The following is a 15,425-nucleotide window of genomic DNA, read 5'->3' as shown; positions in this document are numbered from 1 at the left end:
CAAGAAGCCTTGCAGCTTCTGCCCTCTCCCTCTCGGAATCTTGATTCTCTGGTCTGAAGAAGCGGGGGCTAGCCTCCTGGAGGATGTGTTCATGTGCAGAGGAGGACCCAGCGGAGTGCTATCACCAATTGCCAGAGATGTGAGTGAAGCTTTCTTAGACCATCCAGATGCCATCCAGCTGCCAGACGACTGGAGCCAAGTGAGTGATCCCAGGCAAGACTAGGAGAACCACCCAGCTGAGCCCAGAACAAACGGCTGTCCCTTAGAATTGTGAGCTAATAAATTGAAGTCATTTTAAGCCTTTAGGCTTTGGGATGGTTTGTTATGCACAATTTTTAAAAATGGACACAGATGAGATTATCTGGAAGATATCTTCTCAGTAAATCTTCTCAGTAAATGATGAGAAGTCCTGACCAAAATGTATGGTCAGGACTTCCCTGGTGGTGCAGTGGTTAAAGAATCCGCCTGCCAATGCAGGGGACATGGGTTCGATCCCTGGTCTGGGAAGATCCCACATGCCGTGGAGCAACAAAGCCTGTGTGCCACAACTACTGAGCCTGCACTCTAGAGCCTGCGATCCAGAGCTACTGAGCCTGCATGCCACAACTACTGAAGCCCACACGCCTAGAGCCCGTGCTCCGCAACAAGAGAAGCCACTGCAATGAGAAGCCTGTGCACCACAACGAAGAGTAGCCCCTGCTCGCTGCAACTAGAGAGAAAGCCCACACGCAGCAACGAAGACCCAACACAGCCAAAAATAAATAAATAAACAAAATGTATGGTCAAAAGACTCATCATTCTCACATCAGAATTAAATCATTGAGAAATCTTATAAAAACTGAAAAGGGGTTTAAAGCATAATCAGGTCAATCTCCCTGTCTTCAGGTGAAATAATAGCAATAACAAATAATAAGGGAAGATGCTATATATTGAGCACCCACCCTCTCCCAGGATTCTGCAGTCATAATCCTCACAATGCTGCACAGGTATTGCTGTCCTCATTTACAGAGGCCAGCAGGCTGGAGCTGGAGAACTGGGATGGGTACTCATGCCTCATTTGCAAGTCCATGGCCTCATGACCTATCTCATTGTCTCTGGGTACTATTAACCCCATTAATAAACAATGCAATTGATATAAGCTCAAAGTGATTTTTCCCAATTAAAAAGGTGACAATGAGTATTCAAATGTGATTGAGAACAGTCAGACAAATGTTGAAAGCAAACAAATTCCCCAGACCAGAAAATAGGAATTACAGCTTCTATTTTCTTGTCAGAAAAATCTCAAATTTGTCAAAATTGTTCCCTTATCATCTCCTCTTGCCAAGGGCATCAATTCCTCTTTTGGCTGTTCTCACTTTCCTTTCATCTCCTCAATTCACATTTTTTTCTCCACTTTTCTTATTTCCTTGGTTTCTGTACACTTATCAGTTTGCTTAGCTGACCTTCCGGGTACATAACCCATCTTATTACACCTTATTCTGCCTTCCAGGCAGCTAAGCATCCTTATCTCTATCAACCATCTACTCTTGCCTTCGAGGACCTCTTCCCAAATATTCCCCAAATCCCTCACCCTATCCTAGTCTCACAGGTTCAGTCATCAGTAAATCCTAGAACGAATTGTTCAATTACACTGAATCCTGTAAAAGTGGATTTGTCATCTGAATTGTAGGAGATCAAAGCAGCATTAAAGTTTGCTTCCCACACAGGAATTCAAACACATTTTTGTTTCATATTGCCTAGCAACCACAACACACAGAAAAGCACAAATGAGTGCACGGGGTGGGAACTGTGTCCAAGTCGCAGCATAAACATTGAGTTAGTGTCATAGCAGACACAGGATCAGTCTGTCCAAGCAAGGACCTTTCAAACCCTGAAACCCCAAGGAAACTCACCATCTTGGGAAAGTGTTGCCCTTTTGTTTTCCTGCTCCAGAAAGGTGATACTTCCAGGTCCAGATTTCTTATCACTCATGATCTAGGGAAAGCTTTAGGACAACTACTGTGAGTTCTCAGCCAGGAAGAGGCAAAGTAAAGAATGCAAAAGCCCTGGTTCAGTGGTTGTAACAGCAGCTTTACAATCCAGGTCCTGGCCTCTCCTCTCCCTGTTTGCTCTTCTGAAAAGAATTGTTTTTTGACAGCCATGGCCCCTGATATCAGAGGCTATTTTTTGGCTCAGCCCATAGCCAAGACTCAGAAAGGGCAGAGATTAGAAAAAAGCAAGCAGGTGTATTGAAAAAATGTGTTCTTTTGATCATAGAAAAGTTAAAACATAGAAGGAAGTCTAGAGGAAGGGAAACTCAGATAAGGAAAAGTGATGCAAGCAGGAGACAACAAAAACAAAGAGTGGCAGGAAATAATGGCACCAGCATTCAAGCCAAGCTAGATAATAAAGCCCATTTAATCTCCCTGAATGGCTGTCATTGAACCAACCGAAAATAAAAGACAACCTTTTCTATGTTTAAAAAATTGACCTGGGCTTCCCTGGTGGCGCAGTGGTTGAGAATCTGCCTGCCAATGCAGGGGACACGGGTTCGAGCCCTGGTCCGGGAAGATCCCACATGCCGCGGAGCAACTAAGCCTGTGGGCCGCAACTACTGAGCCTGCGCGTCTGGAGCCTGTGCTCCGCAACAAGAGAGGCCACAATAGTGAGAGACCTGCGCACTGGCGATGAAGAGTGGACCCCGCTTCCCACAACTAGAGAAAGTCCTCGCACAGAAACGAAGACCCAACACAGCCAAAAATAAATATATATATTTAAAAAATTGACCTGTGCAATCTTCTTGAATGCTTATTCTCATGTGACACAAAGTCACAACAAAAGGAAAAAATAATCTAAGTAACATGAAGGATGTATACTTCCTGTACTGGTTCAGATCACAGTGAGTCATTTCTTACTGATTAATCACTCTAAGGAAGGTGCCATAGAAAAGACGAGCTGTACACACTAAGGCCAAACTAAGAGTTTAAGTGCCAGCCCCTCATCTGGCCTCAGGGCTTTCTGTCTTCTTAGGTTTGTCTTCTTTCTTTCTTAATCTATTTATACCTTTTACCCAAACCACCTGGGAAAACATCCATTGTCACCTCTATATTTGCCAAACGGTATTGAATTGCTTGCCATGCTCCTGTTGGTTTCACTCTCTGTCAGCTTCTTGAGGACAGGTATTGTGTCTCATTTCTCTTGGTGCCCCAGGGCTTAGCACGGTCTCTGACCCAGGATCAATCAATACATATTTGCTCAACTTCTGGAGTAATGAATGAGTTCTACATTCATCGCTGTGAAGCAACTCAGTCAGTATTTGACATAAGTGAGAGAGGTGACCCTGCACACACAAAAAATCATGTATGTGAAACGTAATTTCTCCATAGGAATAATACTGGAAAGCTAGTCATAACTAAGATTTATATGATGCTAATTCTAGACCAGGCATGATTACTTATATTAATTAATTTAATCTTTACAAGAACTCTGTGAGGTAGATACTTTTATTTCATTCTACCAATGAGGAAATTAAAATACTGAGAGGGCAAATTAATATCAGACTGACTGGTTTGAATGCTATCCCTGATCTTTATTAACTGTGTGATTTAAACCTCTCTGTGTCTCTGTTTTCTCATCTGTAAAGTAGGGATAAGGGTAATAACAATACCTCATGGGGTTTTTGTGAGGATTAAGTGAGTTAATACATGTAAGGCCCATATACCTGTTCTGGCACAAATGAAATACTAAGTGAGTGTGATCTGCAAAATGACAGAACAGGCAGTAAGGGGGTGGATGGATGGAGAGTGGGGAATGGAACTTGTGTATCAACAGAGGTAGATAGCAGGCAGTAAAGAGAATTACCCTTAGGCTTTTCCTTTTCCTGTAGAGAAACTCAAAAGCATCAATTATTTATCATGGGCCACCTACCCCTCTTGGATCTACAAGTTGCACTTAAATTAATAGCAGGATTGTGAGAAAACCAAACCTTGTATTGCAGATTCCACAAACACAGCCTAAATGCCATGCTCAAGACAGCGGTGGGGGGCTGGGCGTTTGGGGGGCGCTGGGTAAGACTTACTGACGTCACTGGACTGGACCTCACACTGCACTGAATGCATTGGCTGATGCCAGGGTTTGGGCCATGATTTGCTAAGAATATTGCACCGATTTTAGTAGAAGGTCTAAAGAACATTTACTGTTTTAAACTCTATTAAGGCAAACATACATGAACTGAGAAGAACTTACACTTTTACTTATCTTAAACCTGATTCAAGTCTAACTTCAGAAAGTAACTATTCACTCATTTATTCAACTAATATTTTTTGAGTAGGTATTACGTTCCAGGCACGGTTCTGGAAGCTTGGAATATAAAAGTGCACAAAAGAGACAGCTCCAAGCCTTCCTGGAATTTGTAGTCTAGCAAGTAGCAGTATTTCCATGGCCACCTCCATGGCCCAAGCCACCACCATCTCTCACCTGGACAAACACTGGAACTCCCTACTTCTCTGCCTGCTTCCACTCTGACCTCCCTTCCATCCAGGCTCCACACAGCAGCCAGAGTGACATTTTTAGCAAGTTAGTTACATTATGCATTCCACTGCCCTGCTTAAATCTCTCCAGGAGCTTCCAGTCATGCTTAGAAGTCCAAACTCCCTTGGTCTTCAAGTCTGTACAGAATCTGGCTCTCTGCCTTATCTGTCACTTTTCTCATACTCCTCTCCCCACCACTCAGCACTTGGCCTTCTTTCTGTTCCTCCAGCAAGCCAAGCTGGTTCCACTGGGCTTTGCACTTGCTGTTTTCTCCACGGAATGCTCTTCCCTATTTGTCTCATGGCCATTCCTTTGTAACATTTAGGCCTTAGCTAAAACGTCACATCCTTAGAAAGGTCTTCCATGACCCTCCAAAACTACAGTCACTTTCTATCAAATTAATTGGTTTATTTTTCTTTATCTCATTTATCATCACATGAAATCATCTTCTTCATTTATTTACTTTTTTATTGATTAAAATATAATCCATAAGAGCAAATACCTTGCCTACCCTGTCTCCTGGAATGATGTCTGATATAGAGTAGGGGATCAGTAAGCCCCTGATGAACAAATGAGTAAGAATTTGGGAAACTCTTCTCTATGGACCAGAATTTCTTCATCTATAATATGAAGGATTTGAACTAGATGTTCTCAAGGGTGGTTTCCTGCATTTTATCATGCTAAGATTGCTTTTGCTAATATTTCAAGGGGTATACTCTAATATTTCAAGACATGGTGAACAAATCCATATTCAGCTCTGTCTGAGAGTTCATAAGATTCAAACTCTGTCTCCCTTGGGCCTCTGTATTTCAGCCTGAAGAGTCCCAATTATTCATATTGTACTCATGTGTCAATTGTCCTTTCACTCCCTTCACTCTTTCTTTCTGCTTCTTCACTCTGGATCCATCACATGATTAAAATAAAACAACTAGAAGAGGATTTATTGTCAAACTGACAATAACTTTATGGAAGATGAAGACAATATTTCATGTTATATCTAGTACCTTCATGATGCTGCTGAATGTTATGGGAACCTTGCACCCTGTCACAGCACATCATTCCCTGCAGAGGGACGTGCACCTGGAATTAAATGTTAAGCATACGTTGTGTGACAGCCACTGTGTTAGGTGCTTCCACATGCATTATCTCATTTTATCACTATGGGTGCCCAGCGAGGTAGGTATTATTATATTCATTTTACAGTAAAAGGAGTTGAAACCATGAAGTGTGAAAAATCTTGCCTGTGGTTATACAGTGGTAAGTGAAAGAGTTAGGCTTCTACCTAGCCTCAGATCCCACTACCCAGCATGATAACATGTGTTGAGTGAGTACAGTTATTTCCAGATTGTTTTCCAGAGCCTGAATTATTCAATGCTCACTTGTCTCTGAACTTTTTTTCACACTGGGTGTCTCATCACTGGATTGCCAGCTCCTTAAGCAGAGTGCCAGACATTCTGAACACACAGCAAACAGTGACTAAATATTTGTTGAATAACCCAACAAAGGAATACAAGAATATTAAAAACTAGAGTTTTTAGCCTTTGCTTCTCACTTATTCTCTTTACACAGATGCTTAGACATCTTCCACTGAAACTTGTAAGGCAAGGGTTAGTTAATTCAAGTTGAATGTTAGGGTTTTACAAGTGTAGGGAAGCTGCTCAGAGCTACAGAATTGGATATGAATGCCTCTTGTAAGGCTGTTATATTACTAGGACAACTGCAAGGCAGGTTAGAGCCAATAAGTTTTGATCAATAGATAAAGTATATTACCTCAACATCTTGGCTTTGTTTATTATATTATTCATGGCTTCTTCTCAAAGACAACTACATCCAAAATTCTGACCACACTCTCTACACTGTTAGTTATATAGAGTTAGGTAGCAAGACAACTGTTCTCGTGCAAATCTGGTGCATTCTTTCATTTTCATGAATTAGAATGCAGAGCATGTTTTTTTTTTTTTTTTCACATATTCAGGCAATTTAATGTTAATTCTTATAATGTGTCCTGACAGGGAAAAAATACAGAAAGAGAAATGTTATCAGAGGAGCCTAGGCAATTCCACAAGGTTGAAAGAAAGTGATGCCCCCATAGTTTCATTCCAGGTCCAGGCAGAAAGGTCACAAGACTATATTGCCTTCACTGTCTCAATACCCACAATTATCGTACTTAACTAATTCATTCTCTGTATCATGAAAACTTAAAGATGTTAGAGAATCAACTCAAATCCAACATTTTGGAAGTAGCTTTAACTTTAAGGAACTTAATGTAATATGAGACTCCCTCTGCCACACCCCTAACCTACACACTGACCAAATATGTAAGCCAAGGGGGAAAGAAAGATAGTTCTCAAATGGCTATTTAGTCTTTGCTTTGGGACACAGAACGCTGAGAAAATGCTTGAGGTTTCCTAAATGCCACCACCATGGGAACCTCTGGGTTCCCATCAGGGATAACGGAGGTTCAGAAAGTCCATGGCTTGCAGACCATTACCCACTTCACGATTCAAAGAAAGTTTGACGTGGGCATCAATTAAAGCTCACTAGTTTGGATTACAATTTACAATACATTTTCAAAAGGAGTTAACCCTTGAAGTAATCCTTATCCAAAGGGCTGCTGCTTTTCCAAGTGCTCTCTAGCAAACTTGCCTCACAATGATCAGTTTGGGTTTTTTTAAAAGGGCTTCTTGCCTTCTACTGACCTGACAAGCCAACATTCCACCTCATCAGAAATTACTGCAGAATCATATCCCAAAGGGCTTGCGTTGAACATTTCCCTTTAATCCCTCTGCTAAATGGTATTAATGATAATTATTACTCTTCTGATCAGTTATCCCAAACTGCTTTCATATGGTATTATCTTATCCAGAAGAGCTTATTAAGTTTTTTGTCTCTAGATGTAGTTACATTTATTTACACAAACATACTCTTAAGCACTCCTAGAATAATTCTATAACAAAATCAGTACCTGGGGTGAAATGAAATAATGCCAGCAGTACAAATGTTTGTCTCTACTCCAAATTATGTAACTTATTTATGGAAACTTAACACATATAAAAGATATTTTACTGGCAATACTGTTGTTATGCATTATTACTATCATTTTAACTTTCAGATTCTAGTACCTAAATTTTTCTTTCTCAATAACAAAAAAAAATTGTGATCATTCTTTATAATGTATTAAATGCTTTATCATAAAATCTCAATGGCTCTTTGGAAAAAAGTCCCAAATGAAGCTTTGTTACACAATAAAAATGATAATGTAACATCAGAAGCTATTATGTACTTTATATGAATATGTCTCAGTGCATCAAGAAGAGGTACAGAATTGTACTCAATCTGTAAACAGTCAACCATTTCTCAAAAATGAGAAGAAATGTCAGTTGTAATGAAGTAGTAATGCCAGGTGTATTTTACAGAAGAAAAGTGGAAATGAAAAGAACTGTTTACTTGGTATTGTAGATGGATGTGGTCTATTCTTTATTAACAATGACATTAAATTTTAAAAGTCATTATTTGGTTTTGAATCACTTTGGATTTGTTTGCAAAAATGTTTGTTTTCTTTCAGGTAGGATGTGATGAAGTAATGTATAGCATAGAAAAATAAAACTGGATATCTGATTCTCTCCATCTTGTTTTGTTTTGTAAATTCTGGCCCCTTTACTGATATCCAAAAATAGGACTCAATTAAACCATAGAGGTAATGAATTAAACATGGTGGTAGGTCTGTCTGAAAGACATGGACCGCTTTTCTAGCATACGGGCAGTCCATGATATGTTGGGAGCCTATTTCACTAGCAAAATTGTCATGGGTAGTTGCTAGGCTTTGGGTTATGTGATCCAAAATTTTTCACATTCCTGACCCTAATCAACTGAACCAGGGATTCATGATTGACCCAAAAGCTAAACATGAGCAAGAATGCTGCCTACTCAACATCACTAATTATTAGAGAAATGTAAACCAAAACTACAATGAGGTATCACCTCACACCAGTTAGAATGGACATCATCAGAAAATTTACAAACAACAAATGTTGGAGAGGTTATGGAGAAAAGGGAACCCCCTTGCACTGTTGGTGGGAATGTAAATTGATACAGCCACCATGGAGAACAGTATGGAGGTTCCTTAAAAAACTAAAAGTAGGATTACCATATGACCCAGCAATCCCACTACTGGGTACATACCCAGAGAAAACCATAATTCAAAAAGACACATACACCCCAATGTTCATTGCAGCACTATTTACAATAGTCAGGTCATGGAAACAACCTAAATGCCATTGACAGATGAATGGGTAAAGAAGATGTGGTACATATATACAATGGAATATTACTCAGCCATAAAAAGGAATGAAATTGGGTCATTTGTGGAGATGTGGATGGACCTAGAGACTGTCATACAGAGTGAAGTAAGTCAGAAAGAGAAAAACAAATATCGTATATTAACACATATATGTGGAATCTAGAAAAATGGTACAGATGAACTGGTTTGCAAGGCAGAAATAGAGACACAGATGTAGAGAACAAACGTATGGACACCAAGGGGTGGGTGGGGATGGTGGTGGTGGGATGAATTGGGAGATTGGGATTGACATATATACACTAATATGTATAAAATAGATAACTAATAAGAACCTGCTGTATAAAAAAAATAAAACTCAAAAAATAAAATAATATTAAAAAAAAAAAGAATGCTGCCTAACTGATGTGCTCTATTTTGGAGAGTAATTAACAACTTATTCATATCCTTCCTCTTGACATGTCTTGAAATCATTATGACAAGTAAGACACACTAAAGTGACACAGCGGCTGAGAGAGACATTGAGAAGGCATTAAGCAGTACCAGAAGTAGAAGCCATGAGGAAACAGAGTCTGGAATAGGCAGAAGCCCTGAAGCAGAAAGGAAAGTTGCAAGAAGAAAATCAACCATGGCCATGGAAGTGAACAGGGAAAAGCAGAACAAAGTAGTTGAGCCACAAGTCTGGTAGATTACCAGCCTGGTTGATTGGCACCAGAATGTTGCTATGTTGTGATCACTGTTCTTGTTCCCAAGGACTGGTTGTGCAAGCTGAGGCTGTTGTTTCCTTAATTCCCCACTGCAGACTTACAATAGAGTGCCACCCATCACTTGAGGTAAACTAGAGCGTGTTCCTTGTCATCTGAAAAGGCTACATGTAGAAATCTTTTTACAAGGGAATTCTTCAGGGTTGGGACGGGAAATTTCTAATGTCAACAAAACTGACTTTGATTTGCTATTGTACAATTTTTAAGTTCATTGTTTTTCTAATTATTAAAGTGAAGTTACACTCAGTACAGAAGACTTGAAAATTGCAGAAAAGCTTGAAAAAAAAAGTCACTCATAATCCCCACAACCAGAGATACTGCTGTGTGTGCCTATGTCCACAGAGCATTTTAAAGCAGGGGTAACAGGATGTTATACTGAGACCCAGCCTGTCTCAGTTTTAGCTGAGGCATGAAAGCAAGTGATTCCACATACTCAATTGAATTGTGAGAAGACCAGTAGGAGAATTTGTTTGGTAGGATTTATAAAAACAAACCAAAAAAAAAAAAAAGAAAGAAAGTCAAAGACTTTATCCTATGTTTTCTTCTGCTTTTACAGTTTCCAGTCTTATGTGTAAGCCTTTTGAGTTGATATTTGTGTATGCGGTAAGGCAAGGGTCCAATATCATTCTTTTGTATGTGGATATCCAGTTTTCCCTACATCATTTGTTGAACAGGTTATCCTTTGTACTTCGTGTATTCTTAGCACCCTTGTCAAAGATCAGTTGACATTGGGACTTCCCTGGTGGTCCAGTGCGTAAGACTCCATGCTCCCAGTGCAGGGGGCCCAGGTTCTATCCCTGGCTGGGGAACTAAATGCCGCATGCATGTTGCAACTAAGGAGTCCGCGTGCCACAACTAAGGAGTCTGCATGCTGCAACTAAGAAGCCCGCATGCCACAACTTGGAGCCTGGTGCAGCCAAAATAAATACACAAATAAATATTAAAAAAAAAAAGATCAGTTGACATATATGTATGGATTTATTTCTGGGCTCTCTGTTCTGTTCCATTGGTCTATATATCTATCTTTACACCAGTATCATACTGTTTTAGTTACTGTAGCTTTGTAATATATTTTGACATCAGGACGTGTGATGTGATTTCATGGATATGACATCAAAAGCATAGGCAACAAAAGCAAAAGTAGACAAGAGGACTATATCAAACTAAAAACCTTCTGCACAGCAAAGGAAACAACCAGTAGGGTGTAAAAGGTAACTATGGAATAGGAGCAAATATGTGCAAACTATATTTCTGATAATAGGTTAATTTCTAAGATATACGAGGAACTCCTACAACTCAATAGCAAAAAACCTAATAACCTAATTTAAAGATGGGCTAAGGACTTGAATAGACATTTCTCCAAAGAAGGCATACAAATGACCTATAGATATATAAAAAGATGCTCAATGTCAGCAATCATCAGGCAAATGCAAATTAAAACCACAATGAGATATCACCTCACACCTGTTGGGATGGCCATTGTAGTAGTAATAATAATAATAATAATAGACAGCAAGTGTTGGCAAGGATGTAGAGAAATTGGAACCCTTGTGCACTGTTGATGGGAATACAAAATGGTGCAGTTATTATGGAAAACAGCATGGAGGTTCCTCAAAAAATTAAAAATAGAATTACCATATGATATAGCAATCCCATTTCTGGGTATTTATCCTAAGTAATTGAAATCAGAGTCTAGAAAAGATATTAGCACTCCCTTGTTCACTGCACCATTATGAATAATGGCCAAGATGTAGAAACAATCTAAATGCCCAACAATAGATGAACTGGTAAAAGAAAATGTGGTATATACATATAATAGAATATTATTCAGCTGTAAAAAAGAAGGAAATCCTGCAATATGCAACATGGATGAACCTTGAGGACATTATGACAAATGAAAGAAGCCAATCACAGAAGGACAAATAATACATCATTCCACTTATATGAGGTTTCTAAAATAGTCAAACTCATAAAAGCAAAGAATATATTGATGGTTGCCAGAGGTTGGGGGAGGGGGAAATGAGGAGTTGCTAATTAACAGGTATAAAATTTCATTTATTCATGAGTGAATAAATTCTAGAGATCTGCTGTACAACACTGTGCCTGTAGATAACAATACTGTCTGTCCTGTGCACTGAAAAATCTGTTAAGAGGGTGGATCTCATGGTAGGGTAACAAGTCCCCTTACCCACATTGGTTCAGAAGAGCAGAGACACAGAGTCTTTTTTTACAGAGGGGCTTCAACAGTACCACTGAAAGAGCTTAATATATGTCCTTTAGAGTTTTGGGGAAAGGACAACTGGTGTCTAACTCCTGCCTAAGAAGCATAAGTTTGAGAAACTGGGGCCAGCCAGCCTAGAGTGAGGGAAGTAAGGGGAGACTGAAGGGAGATTGCTCAGTTGGCAGTCAGTCCTCACTTCCAGAGTTTCTCATGCATGAACAGTTCTACACATTTCTCATGGACAAGACATGGGCCACAGGAGAGGCTGAGGGGGGGCTGAGGTTCTCTTAGTTCATGTCCACGATAGCTGGCTCAAGAGGCGAAGAAACCTTAATAGAAAGGCTGTGAGCGAATCACAAGATTCCTAGGGACATGGAGGGGTTGGCAGAGAGCAGGGGAGGGGGCACATCAGGGTATCAAGAGAGCCTGAAAACCCCACCTGAGCACACAAGAGGCATATTTAAACACCTGCCCGGCCTCAGAGACCGTGAAGCCACCCCAGTCAAGAAAGAGCTTCCTAACATACACCCCTACCCCCACCCAAACATGTACCTCTCCTCCCCTCCATCCTCCACTTCAACTCTGGAATGGTCAAGAAATACCTTCGAGGGGATGGAGAGTAGAGGCTGACAGGGAAAAGGTAGGATCAAACCCCTCCTTACTGTTACAGGCTTCTCACTGCCGCAAGCTGTGGCTGTGTGAGGGGAAACGGCTGCTGCTCTGAGTAACACTGGAATTAATCAGGGACTGGACAATCTAATTATTGTATTGAATTGAGACAGTGGTTTTGTGTCTTCAAGTGACCAAAGGATGTTTACTACCTGAAAGTGAGCAGAAAAGTCATGGGACAGCCCATGTTTTTATCCAGTGGCATTTAAAGGCAAAACTAAAGGTGCTTTCTGATTATATCCCATGAGTCCTAATTTCTCAACATGCCAGTTATACATGTATACATTTTTCAAAATGTTTTTAAACTATAAATACTGTTTTGCAGCCAACATTTCCCACTTAGCATTATATTAAGAATGCTGCACTACATCAATATCCTTTTACCATTGTGTCTTCGTGCCGTAGGATGTGTACCTACTCCCCTAACATTAGATACATGAGTCATTTCTAATTTTTCACAGCCATAATGTTGAAATGAACATAGTTCCAGCCTAGCATTGTGCACCTCTCTAATTAGCTTCTTAGGATAAATTTCCTTGAAGTAGAATTGTCAGAAAGAATGACCATGTTTTAATTACTGATGAAATACATTGACAAATTGCTCTGTGGAAAGCTTACATCAAATTTTTCTCCAACCAGCAGATTCTACATGTGTGCCAATTTTCCCATATCCTTGCCAACAGTAGTTATTATTGTTGTTATTAATCTTGATAATCTGATATCTAATAAGAAAAAAATAATTTTTTCATTAAAAATTTTCTTTTATTACTGGAGAGGTTGAACATTACTTCATATGTTTATAGGCTATGTGTCATTTTTTAATGACTTACCTGCTCAACACCTTTGCTTATTATTGTAACTCAGGTATCACTGAAAATATTAGTTCTTTGAATCTCAAGGCAAAGGCCAAAAGAATGGCAGAGCTGGCAATTCTTGGTATTTGCTTCGAAGTGTAGCTCACAGACCGGTCTGTGGGTTACTAAGTGGGGGCTCAGGTTGGCCACTATGACTTGCCACAGAGCAGTGCTAGATGTTGTCTTCAGAGCACCTAGTTTTCTTGGTTGTTTGCCTCCTATTGCTCTTGCCTCTATGGAAGTACAAAGAGAGGCATCGTGTGGCCCGACCACACAGACACAATTGTCACAGATGCTCTCTGCATTATTTTCATCTTTCCCCACCCAGTTGCCTCAGACTGGCATGGTTGCATAACATCACTGTCTGAGCTTATGTAAAGTTGCTGGGCCTGGATGGTGGGAACAATCAGATGGGTTCTAATCCCTTTGTTACTGTGGCTGATCAAATAACATCTATGTGTCTCATTTTCCTCATATGTAAAACTTCATGACCAGACCCCACACTTACCTGTCTGGACTTGTTTCCCATTACCCTCTCATTTAAACCCTATGTACCAACCATTCCAAACTCTTTGCATGCTCTCTGGGCCTTTTTCCAAGTTTCTCTTTGGTTTGCAATGCCCTTCCTTAAACAGTTTTTTGTCCCGTGATTAACTCAGGGCTGACACCACTAAAGGTTTGAAAAATGTTCTTTGAGTGGAAAAAAAAAAAAAGATTCAATTAAACTATAATGAGAATTTAAATTTGTAAGAATGACTTGAAAGCACTAGGAAATTTAAGATCTAACAGTAGGAAAAGATACGTACAAAATAGCTGTGATATAACACAGGACATGATAGACCTTTAAAAGAAAAACAGATTCTCTATTCACAACACTTCTGAGTTAGTGCAGACCCCGCAGGTTAAGGGCTCAGTCCCACAAAACTAACTCCACTTCAGACACCAAGCTCAAGTCCAGACTTCTAGGACTTCGACTGACGAGCTGTAAATTGGGGGTTTCCATGACCCCCTCTTCAGGGTTGACAACTTATTAGAACCACTCACAGAACCCAGGTAAATAGTTTACTTACTATTACCAATTTATTACAAAGGATATTTTAAAGGATACAAATAAATAGCCAGATGAAGAGATATGTATGACAAGATCCAGAAGGGTCCTGAGCACAGGAGCTTCTGTCCCCATGGAGTTTAGGATATGCCACCTCTTGGCACGTAGAGTCATTCTTGTTCACCAACTCAGAAGCTCTCTGAACTTTGTTGTTTATTGTTTTTATGGAGGCTTCATTATGTAGGCATAACTAATTAAATAACCGGCCATTGGTGATTAAGGCGGGGGTGAAGTTAGGGGGTGGCTAAAATTTCCAGCCCTCTAATCACATGATTGGTTCCTCTGGCAACCAGCCCCCATCCTCCAAGAGTCACCCCATTAATGTAAACTCAGGTGGTTGAAAGGGGCTTATAATGAATAACAAAAGATACTCCTCTTACCCCTCCCACTCAGGATATATTAAGGGCTTTAGACGTTCTGTACCAGGAACCTGGGATGAATACCTAAACTATATATATTTCTTACTATATCAATCACATAATAGAAAAACGAGACTCTTACCAAGCCCAGCCAAGGCGCCACTGACTGTTCCCGGCCTGAGCCCCAGCGCCCACAAAACTGCCCCTACGTCCAGCAGAGATGGCAGCAGCCCCCTGGACCCAGGCAGCCCACAGCCCCGGAGACCTCAGCCCCCATCAACAGTGGGGACCCTCCAACCACCATACTGGAGTGATTCCAACTCAAAGGACACCCAGAGCCACCATCTGGTATCTGCCAGTTTTTCCAACTGACCTGTATCCCACCCAGCACCTCCCTACCCCCTTTCCCACAATTCATGACATCAAAACACCGGCTTTTCCCCTTTTTCCTTGAGACTCAGGAGGGCCAAAGCAACAGCCTTTTGCTTTTTTTTCTCTCCCTTACCAAGGGTTAAAGGAAGGGATCCATTCTTATTGTTCAGAGGCACCAACTCCCTCCCCTAAATCAGGCTGAGAAGGAAACAGCCAGCTCTTACCTCCTCCTGGTTGTTTTTCTTTCCCATCCCAGTTTAATTTTTGTTTCC

General features: G+C 40.4%; 1 protein-coding gene across 5 annotated transcripts in view; it reads right to left on the bottom strand.

The window, feature by feature from the left end:
• The window catches only part of EXPH5 (exophilin 5), a 75,740-nt gene that overhangs the window by 33,317 nt on the left and 26,998 nt on the right, over positions 1–15,425 (bottom strand). Inside the window, exon 2 of one of the 5 annotated variants that reach the window (XM_032639829.1) lies at positions 1,893–1,984. The exons of the other annotated variants lie outside the window; for them this stretch is intronic. The gene's annotated coding sequence lies outside the window, so the exon portion shown is untranslated. The remainder of the gene's footprint in view (positions 1–1,892; positions 1,985–15,425) is intronic. 5 annotated transcript variants of the gene reach the window in all.

Source organism: Phocoena sinus, chromosome 8 (assembly GCF_008692025.1).
Source record: "Phocoena sinus isolate mPhoSin1 chromosome 8, mPhoSin1.pri, whole genome shotgun sequence".
Taxonomy (NCBI): domain Eukaryota; kingdom Metazoa; phylum Chordata; class Mammalia; order Artiodactyla; family Phocoenidae; genus Phocoena; species Phocoena sinus.
The sequence above is the reverse complement of the archived record's forward strand: the minus strand, read 5'-3'. Positions and strand labels throughout refer to the sequence as shown.